The following is an 11,238-nucleotide window of genomic DNA, read 5'->3' on the forward strand; positions in this document are numbered from 1 at the left end:
CGGTGTGTGTACACTATGATGAGATTCTTCAGAGATTTCAAACAATTAATACTAGTAATGTTATGATACTATTCCTCTTCAAGTATTTATTTATACAGCAACCTATGCCCTTTAACCTCAAAATGTGTGTGTGTGAAACTTTAACTGTTTTTACATTAAATGACCAGTGTGTGTGTGTGTGTGTGTGTGCGTGTATCTTTAACTGATATTACATTAAATGACCATTGTGTGTGTGTGTGCGTGTATCTTTAACTGATATTACATTAAATGACCAGTGTGTGTGTGTGCGTGCGTGTATCTTCAACTGATATTACATTAAATGACCAGTGTGTGTGTGTGTTTGCGTGTATCTTTAACTGATATTACATTAAATGACCAGTGTGTGTGTGTGCGTGCGTGTATCTTTAACTGATATTACATTAAATGACCAGTGTGTGTGTGTGTGTGCGTGTATCTTTAACTGATATTACATTAAATGACCAGTGTGTGTGTGTGTTTGCGTGTATCTTTAACTGATATTACATTAAATGACCAGTGTGTGTGTGTGCGTGCGTGTATCTTTAACTGATATTACATTAAATGACCAGTGTGTGTGTGTGTGCGTGTATCTTTAACTGATATTACATTAAATGACCAGTGTGTGTGTGCGTGCGTGTATCTTTAACTGATATTACATTAAATGACCAGTGTGTGTGTGCGTGCGTGTATCTTTAACTGATATTACATTAAATGACCAGTGTGTGTGTGTGTGCGTGTATCTTTAACTGATATTACATTAAATGACCAGTGTGTGTGTGTGTGCGTGTATCTTTAACTGATATTACATTAAATGACCAGTGTGTGTGTGTGCGTGCGTGTATCTTTAACTGATATTACATTAAATGACCAGTGTGTGTGTGCGTGCGTGTATCTTTAACTGATATTACATTAAATGACCAGTGTGTGTGTGTGTGTGCGTGCGTGTATCTTTAACTGATATTACATTAAATGACCAGTGTGTGTGTGTGTGTGTGCGTGTATCTTTAACTGATATTACATTAAATGACCATTGTGTGTGTGCGTGCGTGTATCTTTAACTGATATTACATTAAATGACCAGTGTGTGTGTGCGTGCGTGTATCTTTAACTGTTATTACATTAAATGACCAGTGTGTGTGTGTGCGTGCGTGTATCTTTAACTGTTATTACATTAAATGACCAGTGTGTGTGTGCGTGCGTGTATCTTTAACTGATATTACATTAAATGACCAGTGTGTGTGTGTGTGTGTGCGTGCGTGTATCTTTAACTGATATTACATTAAATGACCAGTGTGTGTGTCTGTGTGTGTGTGTGTGTGTGTGTGTGTGTGTGTGTGTGCGTGTATCTGTAACTGTAATCACATCAAAACATCAAAGCGTTGGGTTCGACCAATCAGAGCAGAGCAATCAACGGAACTAGAAAATTTCTAAAGAAATTTTGATTGTGTGCTTGCCTCTGGCCTCTGGACCGTGACTCTCGTGGCTTATCAAAAGGGGCAGGGATTAAACAGGGACTTTCTGCTGAGTGCACTGACACTTCGTACAAGTCTCTAGGACAAACGGTTCACTAGTTAGTAAAAGGGGGCGTGGCTAATAAAAAGGGGCGGGGTAATCAATCACCAGTTAAACAGGGACTCTATGCCGAGTAATCTGACACCTTATACAAGTTTCTAGGACAAACGGTTCATTGGTTATGAAAGGGGGCGTGGCTAATCAAAAAGGGCGGGAATTTATGAAATATTGTTATGTATAAGTGGTCAGTCATGAACCATCATCATGCTTGGCAAGTTTGAGGAAGATTGGACAATGTATGGTCAAGTTATAAGGTCTCATGTTATATGAAGTCTGTTCACTTAGAGTAAACTGACAGTTATCAGTTAGAATGTCTGTGTTGGAGGAGGGAGGGGGGAGGGGGGAGGCTTTGGTAGCTAAGCAACGAGGTGGCCAGGTGGAGTCGACCAATAAGAGCAGAGCAATCAACTGAAATTAACTGCTGTTGGAGACAGTTCCGCAGACAGAGGTGGACAAACTGAAAATTCTGGCCTCGAACAGAAAGCATTTTTGGCAAAACCATAATACCTATCATTGATCCGACTTCACTTTGAGCGTCCTGAGTTCTTCCTCAACGTCTACATATATTTTTTTTTAAGAAAAATGAAAAAATAGCTTTGTTAGAGCGATTTAAAAAAACACTTACATCTACTTTTTTATGAAATCTTCCTGCGTTTTTAATATGGGAGCCAATGAGGCAGTTGGTGCGTTTTGTTTGTGCATCTGTGCGTCCTGCGCCAAAACTATAACTCTGACAGCTTTACCAGAGGATTGTGAGTGAGAGGACAAATTTTCCTACGTTTCTATGTATAAATTAGAAGTTTAAATGGAGTCTCTAGGTGAAATTTTGCCGGAGAAGTAGACGTCTGAAAATCTTCAATTAATGTTCTTTTTTGCTCATTTTCTTTCGGCCGTCCCATTCATTTCAATGCAAAATTTTGGGCAGTTTTTCGCGACTTACGTCGCGAAAAATTCATATTCCGTAGAGAAAAGTAATAGCACACCGATCCCGATCAAACCGCACGTTTTGATATATAATTTGTCCTGCAACTCTTCGAGTTGTAGGACTAGTAGCGGGACGAAATTGCGTCCGGAAGAGGAATAAGAAGAAATCCACAGTATAACAGTAGTGCAGCACTGGTCCCTACAGATATAGCTGTAGGGACCAGTGCTCGGTGCGATTGCCCCGAGGCCCTAACTACAACAATTCTAAAGACATTTTGAGTGTGCTTGACTCTGACCTGTGACTCTCACCCAAACATTATTAGATTACAATTTGAATTGTTTTCAAAATGTAAAAGAGGAGGAAGTCCTGTTAGATAATAAAACAGGTGTGTGTGTGTTTGTTTGTCCGTGTGTGTCTGTCCGTTTGAAAGTAGTCTAAAACTCGTCTGTTAGTTTAAACTGACAGTTTTCAGTTTGTGTGTGTATGTGTGTGTGTGTGTGTGTGTGTGTGTGTGTTTGGGGGTTAGGGTGGGGGCACCAATCAGAGATCAACTGCTCCTGTGAAGCCACTGACAGAGCAAAAAACAGCAAAAAGTTCCCCTTGAACAGAAAGCATTTTTGACCAAACCGTAGCTCCTATAATGATCCGACTTCACTTTGAGCATCCTGAGTTCATCCTGAACGTCTACATATGTGTTTTGAGAAGAAAAATAAAGAAATTGTTTTTACATGCGAACAGAAGAAACTGGTACCTCTGCTTTCCTCCAGAAAATTTTCCGCCTTTTTAGCATGGTTGTGGGTGGTGTTGGTGGATGATCTGTGGTCCTACGCCCAAACTATAACTCTGACAGCTTTACCACACCAATGTGAGGGAGAAGACACATTTTCCTACGTTTCTATGTATAAATTATTTCTGTAGAGCAGCATTTGCGGCCTCGAGTGCAGTTTCCAATTCTTCTTTTTGGGACAATATTTTCTCTCCCTCTGCACTCTAGCGATGATGTCATCCACTCTAGCTTCTCCATAGGGTAACATTGGGGGTATTTTTTTGCCGTGTTTTTGCCAAATAATTTGAAAACCTTTTGCCGAAACCCTTAGAAACGTCATAGCACACTTGTCATGGCCGAGGTGGTCGATTTTATACTTTTTTAGTGTATGTGAGACCAAAACTTTGAGAGGAGTAGTCGACCGAAAAAAACACGGAAGAAACAGAAGAATAAAATCTAGGATTAAGCCCGGTGAATAGTAGATAGTAGGGGGCAACGTCAGTACCCGGGCTTGCCCGGGGAAGCAAATGATCCTACCAGCAGACTAAATTCTAAGAGACGACGTCTGAGAGCCAAGTCACAGAATCCTAGTCACAGTCCCAAAGCCGACAGCAAACAGCCTCAAGAGCACCTCGCGGTGGGACCTGCCCTTCAAATACTACAACTAAATGTTGAAGGCCTGTCTGCAGCCAAGTGAAGCCTCGTCGAAGTCCTCGCCTCCCAACACTCGATTGATGTTATCTACCTCAGCACTGGCCCTTGCATACTCTGCAGCTGAATATTGTGCCCCTGTCTGGTCCAGGTCACCCCATACACACCATGTGGACACCCAGCTCAATGCGACCATGAGGACCATAACTGGGACTATCTGCTCAACACCACTCCCCTGGCTTCCTGTCCTATCAAAAAGGTCAAAGACTCTCCCCATTTACCAATCCATGCAGACATCTACAACCCACCCACTGCTCGACTTCCATCTAGACGACCAATTTGGAAGAACATCCCACCAGCTGACTTCACCATCCAATTGTCTTGGAAAATGGAATGGGAGTCCAAGGAGGTCCCAAACAAACATCTGGTGCCAGACCCCAACCAACAGGTCCCTGGCACCAACCTCCCAAGGAGACGGGTCCACGCTCAATCGCTTCAGGACTGGACATGGCCCCTGCATGGCCGGCCTTCACAAATGGGGCAGTAGCCCTACCCCACTGTGTGCTTGTGGAGAGGAGCAAACCATGGAACCCATCATAGAAGTTTGTCCTCTCCAAAGACTGAAAGGAGGATTAGTTACCCTCCATACAGCAGACCAGGAAGCAACTGCTTGGCTTAAGGACTTTGCATTTGCTAAATAAATAAATAGTATATAGTGTGTTCTTTCAAGCACACTCTATTAAACAGCAAAGGGCATATAGACATGAGTGTGTGAGTTACTCACCTGGCTGCTGCTGCACTGAACTCTGTGTTGCAGCGTTGTGACCCTCGTAGCTGTCTGCGCTTTCATAAATAGCCACTGTCCTCTCCCCCGCCTCATCGTTCTCTCCAGCTGTATTTAAGACTAATTCTTCCCTTATCTGTTGATCACCAAGATCGTTGTCATTAATGGTCTCAGACATCTCTATTTGTCAGCCTCTTGTTTCTACACACTTTGAGTTCTGTCCAGTATCACACTTCCCCACATGCTGAGCATAGTTTTTTCTCACCTTTTCTGTCTGTGGTAGATTTTCTTCTTTATTCATCCTGTGGTTGGCTCAGCACCCAGCAGACAGGATGTTTCATCAGTTTCTGTGTGGCACTAGAGCAAAGTGAAAAGTATTTATAACATGAGATTCAACTGATGGACACCTAGCAATCACTTATATTTCAGAAGAAATGAACAAGAGTATTTAGGTTGCTGTTTGTCGTTAATGCTACACAGTGGTGGAATGAAACTAAGTACATTTCATTAAGTACTTTTTTTAAAAACATTTTTATGTAACTTTATACTTCTACTCCACTACATTTAGCTTCAGACAGCTTTAGTTACTTTTCAGGTCAAGAGTTAACATAAAAACATGATCAATATCAAGTGATTAGATATGTTTTAAAAACCTCATAACAGTATATTAAGTAGTTAAAATGAGCCCTTACTCGAGAAAATTAAAATGCTGCTTACATAAATGCATCAATAATAATAATCCAGGAATATATTTGTCATAAAACAATCTGACTGCTACTACGAGAGGTCTCTATAATAACTATAAATGTGGACAAACTTCACACAATGTGTAGTTTGCTGTTCAGATACTGCATGGAGAAGGCAAAAATGACCGACATACAAAATCGATGAGAGTAGACAGTCACATGGCATAGTTGAAACTATGTACTATGTTCATCTATGTTCCAAATTTAACAGTTTTCAAAATGTAAAAGAGGAGGAGGTCATGTAAGATATTAAAGCAGATGTTGGTGTGTGTGTGTGTGTGTTTGTCTGTCTGTCTGAAACTAGTGTGACACTGGTCAGTTTTGTGTTAAACTGGTCAGTTAGTGTGTAAAACTGGTCAGTTAGTGTGTTAACTATCACAAACTTACTTCTGTAATTAAGATAAATTCATTTCCTGACAAAGGCTGATTTGTTTATATGATCTGTAACAATAGAAGAGTGGTTTATCTAATGTCAGCAAATCAAAGAAGAGAAACTCACATTCACTGGAATAGAATCTGGTGGGTATAAAGTCGTACAAAAAGTCCCTTAGTTATTCTTAGTTATTATTATAAAGTTATTCATCTAAATTTGCCAGAGAAGTTTGTTCACATTGGTGCCACAAAGGGGCGCTCTGTTCATACTTATAGCTCAATAAGCTGGCAAGGTAAAGGTACATGACTGCAACTGGACAGTCTATTAACCTTCTGGAGTCTCCAACAGCGCCAAAGCATGCTTCATCACATCCAGACGTAAAAACAACGCAGACCAAAAAAAGACACAAAATGACCAAAAAAGACACAAAAAACTAAAAAAAGACACAAAATGACCAAAAAAAGACACAAAAAAGACACAAAATGACAAAAAAAGACACAAAAACAGACACAAAATGACCAAAAAAGACACAAAAAAGACACAATTGACCAAAAAAGACACAAAATGAAAAAAAGACACAAAATAACTAAAAAAAGACACAACAGGCATAAAATTACCAAAAAAGACACAAAATGACCAAAAAAGACACAAATTACCAAAAAACACACAAAATGACAAAAAAGACACAAAATAATTAAAAAAGACACAACAACAGACATAAAATTACCAAAAAAGACACAAATGACCAAAAAAGACACAAAATGAGAAGACAGAATAACCAAAAAAAACCCACAGAAGACACAAAATGACAAAAAAAGGCACAAAATAACTAAAAAAAGACACAAAGTGACCAAAAAAGACACAAAATAACTAAAAAAAAGACACAACAACAGTGTGATGGCCCTTGGCCATCTTGTGTTCTGCTGGCCTCTCTGTGCTCCTCCCTTCCCAGGTTTTCCCTGCCTGTCTCTCTCTCACCTCGTTAGGGAGATTCACCCCACCTGTGGCTCATCTATAAAGGCATGGCCTTTCCAAGATGGTGCTCTCTCTCCCTCTTGGAAGGCTGGTGCCTCCAGGCACACCAGCATGGTTTTGTATGGTTTGATTGGGTTCTGTTGGCTCTTTTGTTTGTCATACTCACACACACCTTACACATGCAACACCTTTCACCACACCACTGATTACTGACCTACACTTAAATTTTGTTATTTAAATAAACTTTTGGTTAATTTAACTGATTGCTGTGTGGTTCTCCCTCTTTGGTTGTGCTCTTGAACGAGCTGGGCATAACAAGTGGGGGCTCGTCCGATTTTGATCTTGGGAGTGTCAATGTTGGCACTTGTGTGGCAGTAGAATTGGGAGCCTCACAGTGGTTTGGTTTTTGTGTAGTGTTAACCAGGGGGGGTAAATGGTGTGATGCTCTTTGTTGACCTACATTCAGAGAGTGGTGGTTTTAGGTTGCACTGTATGTGGCTGTAGGGAGGTTGTGGCTGGAGCAGTTGTATCCCTCAGGTAGGCTGAAGTGGCAGTTCTCTCACAAGGAGGGGTTGCTCTGTTTTTTTTTTTTTTGCAGGGATGTTTGTTGTTTTTGTGTGTTGTCCGTGCGGTTAGCAGCAGTTGTCTCGGGAGCACCCCAAAGTATTGGCTGGGACAAGTGTCTTCCCCAATACGACTGGTTTTAAGGTGCATAAATACCCGCCGCCAGTACGCACATGAAGACTAGGGTGCAGTTAGTTAGTTTGGGTTAGGCAGATAGGAGGGGGCGCTCCTTTGTCACTTAATCTCTCTGTGGCTGTGTACTGTGATTTATTGCTTTCTCTTTTGGGTGAGGTCTATGAAGTTTGCATTGCTTGTGGTTTAGGCTGACAGTATGGATACTGAACACAGCAATACACTGGTTTCTGAGTTCCTCCAGCGACCATCTCGTAGCACTTTAGCTCAGTTTGCCAAATCAGATCTGGTGGACTTGGCAGTACACTTGGGTTGGTCTAAAAATAAGGGGGTGCCAAAAAAGGCTGAGCTACGGGGTATTGTTGAGGGGCTGGCTGTGTCTGCCGATCTTTTGGAGGTGGCTCAGGCTCCAGTAGCTCTTGTGGGTCCAAGTGTTGGGCATGGGGCTTGGTCGTTTGAGCAGTGTCTGCAATTAGAGAGGGAAAAGGCGAAACTGGAGCGGGAGAGGTTTCACTTTGAGTTGGAGCAGGAGAAGCTGAGGGCTGCAGCAGCGTTGGAGAAGGAAAGAGTTAAAGTAGAACGACTGCGGTTGAAGCTAATGGATGAGGGTAGAAGTGTGGCTACAGGGATGCATCGTGGCTTCGATGTTACTGAAGGGTTGCGTTTGTTGCCAAAAATTTGATGAAAAAGACCCCGACACATTTTTTGCCTTGTTCGAACGGGTAGCAGGCATGAGGGGCTGGTCGGATGCCCACCAGACTTTAATGCTGCAGTGTATATTCACAGGCAAGGCCCAGAGAGCTTTCTCTGCTCTCAGTTCTGTGGACAGTGCTAGTTATAGCAAGGTTAAAGCTGCAGTCCTTAAAGCATACGAGCTGGTGCCAGAAGCTTATAGGCAGAGATTTAGAAGCTGGAAGAGGAGAGACCAGCAAACACATGTTGAGTTTGTTCAAGAGATTTTGACTCATTTCAGTCGGTGGTGTGGAGTCGTATGAGGATTTGGTTGACCTGATTGTGTTGGAACAGTTCAAGAGTTCGTTGCCTGTCCAGCTAGCCACCTATATTACTGAAAAGAAGGTTAAAACGGCAGCCGCAGCAGCAGTGTTGTCAGACGAATATGTTTTAACGCATGGTAATGGTTTAGCTGGTGGCCAGGGCCAGAGAGAGGGACAATGGAGGGATAGCTTTAGGTTTAGGCCTAATAGGCCTCCAGTAGCTCATGAGGTTTCTCATGCTGCTGTCAGACATGTCCCAGGGACAGATGGGAGGTTTGATCCAGGCAGGACTTGTCATGCCTGTAAGAACAAGGGACACTGGAAAGGGGAGTGTCCTATTGGAAGAATGTGGATGAGTTGTATACACCTTTTGTTTCAGATGGTTTTGTTTCTTTAGATGGACAGGGGAAGGTACCTGTTAGGATTCTGAGGGACTCGGGAGCTAATCAGAGTCTTATCTTGAGTAGTGTGCTGCCTTTTTCAGCCCATACAGCTACTGGAGGAAAAGTTTCTGTACTGGGTGTTGGGATGGTTACACTCTGGGTTCCTGTTCATCGTTTCCATCTTGATTCTGATTTGGTGTGTGGTGAAGTTGATGTAGCCATCCGTCCTGTGCTGCCAATACAGGGGGTTGATGTCATCCTGGGCAATGATTTGGCAGGGTCAAGGATCTGGAAAGAGGGTCCACCACTTGTGTATGTGGGTTCAGTCTTGCAGGTCCCTAAAGACCCTGAGGGGTGTGCTAAAGAGAGCCCTAAAGTGTCTTCCTCCTGTGCTGTGACCCGGGCCAGGAGTAAAGCTCTGTCAGAACAGTCTGAGCTTTCTGAACAGGGTCAGTCTTCTCAGGCAGGTGTCTCTGAGGAACAGGAGTCGTGTAAGTTCTTTTCTTGCTTTCTTTTTGGGTGTATCTGTAACTGTAATCACATCAAAGATCAACGGCAATCAGATCAAAGCAATCAACAGAATTAACTGGCACCTGTTCTGCCATACTGACAGCAGAGGTGGGCAGACTGAAATTTCTGGTCTCGAACAGAAAGCATTTTTGGCAAAACCATAATACCTATCATTGATCCGACTTCACTTTGAGCGTCCTGAGTTCTTCCTGAACGTCTACATATGTTTGTTTTTTTTAAGAAAAATGAAAAAATAGCTTTGTTAGAGCGATCTAAAAAAACAGTTTTTTTTTTCCTTTTTCCGAAATCTTCCTGCGTTTTTAATATGGGAGCCAATGAGGCTGTTGGTGGTGTTGGTGGATCATCTGTGCGTCCTACGCCCAAACTATAACTCTGACAGCTTTACCAGAGGATTGTGAGGGAGAAGACTAATTTTCCTACGTTTCTATGTATAAATTATTTCTGTAGAGTGGAATTTGCGGCCTGGAGTGCAGTTTTCAAATGTATTTTTTGACAGTTTTTTCTCTCCCTCTACACTCTGGCGATGATGTCACACACTGTGACACGAACATTCCGTGCAATACACACCCATTATAATCTCAGAATTTCTCCAAAAATGATCATGGTCATTGAACAGTGATTGATAAAAAACTATATGACCTATCGAAACGTGGATTAATACACCGATACACAAGACTTGTGTCTACTGTTTAAAGTTTAAATGGAGTCTCTAGGTGAAATTATGCTGGAGAAGTAGACGTTTAAAAATCTCCAATTATTGTTCTTTTTTGGCCGTCCCATTCATTTCAATGCAAAATTTTGGGCAGTTTTTCGCAACTTACGTCGAGAAAAATTCGTATTCCGTAGAGAAAAGTAATAGCATACCGATCCCGATCAAACCGCACGTTTTGATATATAATTTGTCCTGCAACTCTTTAAGTTGTAGGACTAGTAGCGGGACGAAATTGCGTCTGGAAGAGGAAGAAGAAGAAGAAATCCACAGTATAACAGTAGTGCAGGTGAGATTGCCCCGAGGCCCTAATTAAGTAATAAAATTAGCCTTATCTTTACAGAATTAAAACATTGTTAACATAAATACATCAATACAAATACTCTAATAATATATTCAGAATATATAAAACAGTCTGAGTGGGTCCATTCTGCATAACGAGATATTCTAATTTGTTGAGATGCACCTGTATAATCTTAACTGACTTCAGAAATTTTCTTTGCACACCTTATATTATTTTGCTGCTGAAATGGGAGCAATGGGTTTAATTAAACACACAGATTCACTATGGCAAGTCGTGTCTATTTATGACGAAGATCAAAACACCCACAAAGTCCAACGTTTATCTGTCAGGACATGTTGTGTTCTTAACTTTGGTTTTGATTGTTTGACGTCTCATTCGTGAAAATGTTTGTTACTAATATAAACTCAAATATATTCTGAAAAGGACAAAAACATAATATGCTTTCTTGGCAATATCTGCCTGTGTGACATATTTGAGTGAGACTTTTTGTCTGAATGATGCCCAACTCTGCAGGTTCTTCAAGTGTTTGAATTGTTTTCTGGCATACTTTCAATAATATGTAGAGAACACAACTGTTGTAAAACAATATCTATTATCAGTACTCTCGTCTTGTAAATTAATAAACTTGGTCAACTTTTTACTTTGGAATTGTAAAACATTATAGATGTTGTTCATATTACAGACAAATATACAGGAAGGGCAACAGTGATTCCAGTGAATAATGATAAGAAGTGACTCATGATTGTTATACAAAGTCAATAAATCTCATCAATAATTGTTTGAGAAGGTGAAGTTCATCACCTCTAGTGT

This window comes from Centropristis striata, chromosome 1, assembly GCF_030273125.1.
Source record: "Centropristis striata isolate RG_2023a ecotype Rhode Island chromosome 1, C.striata_1.0, whole genome shotgun sequence".
Taxonomy (NCBI): Eukaryota; Metazoa; Chordata; class Actinopteri; order Perciformes; family Serranidae; genus Centropristis; species Centropristis striata.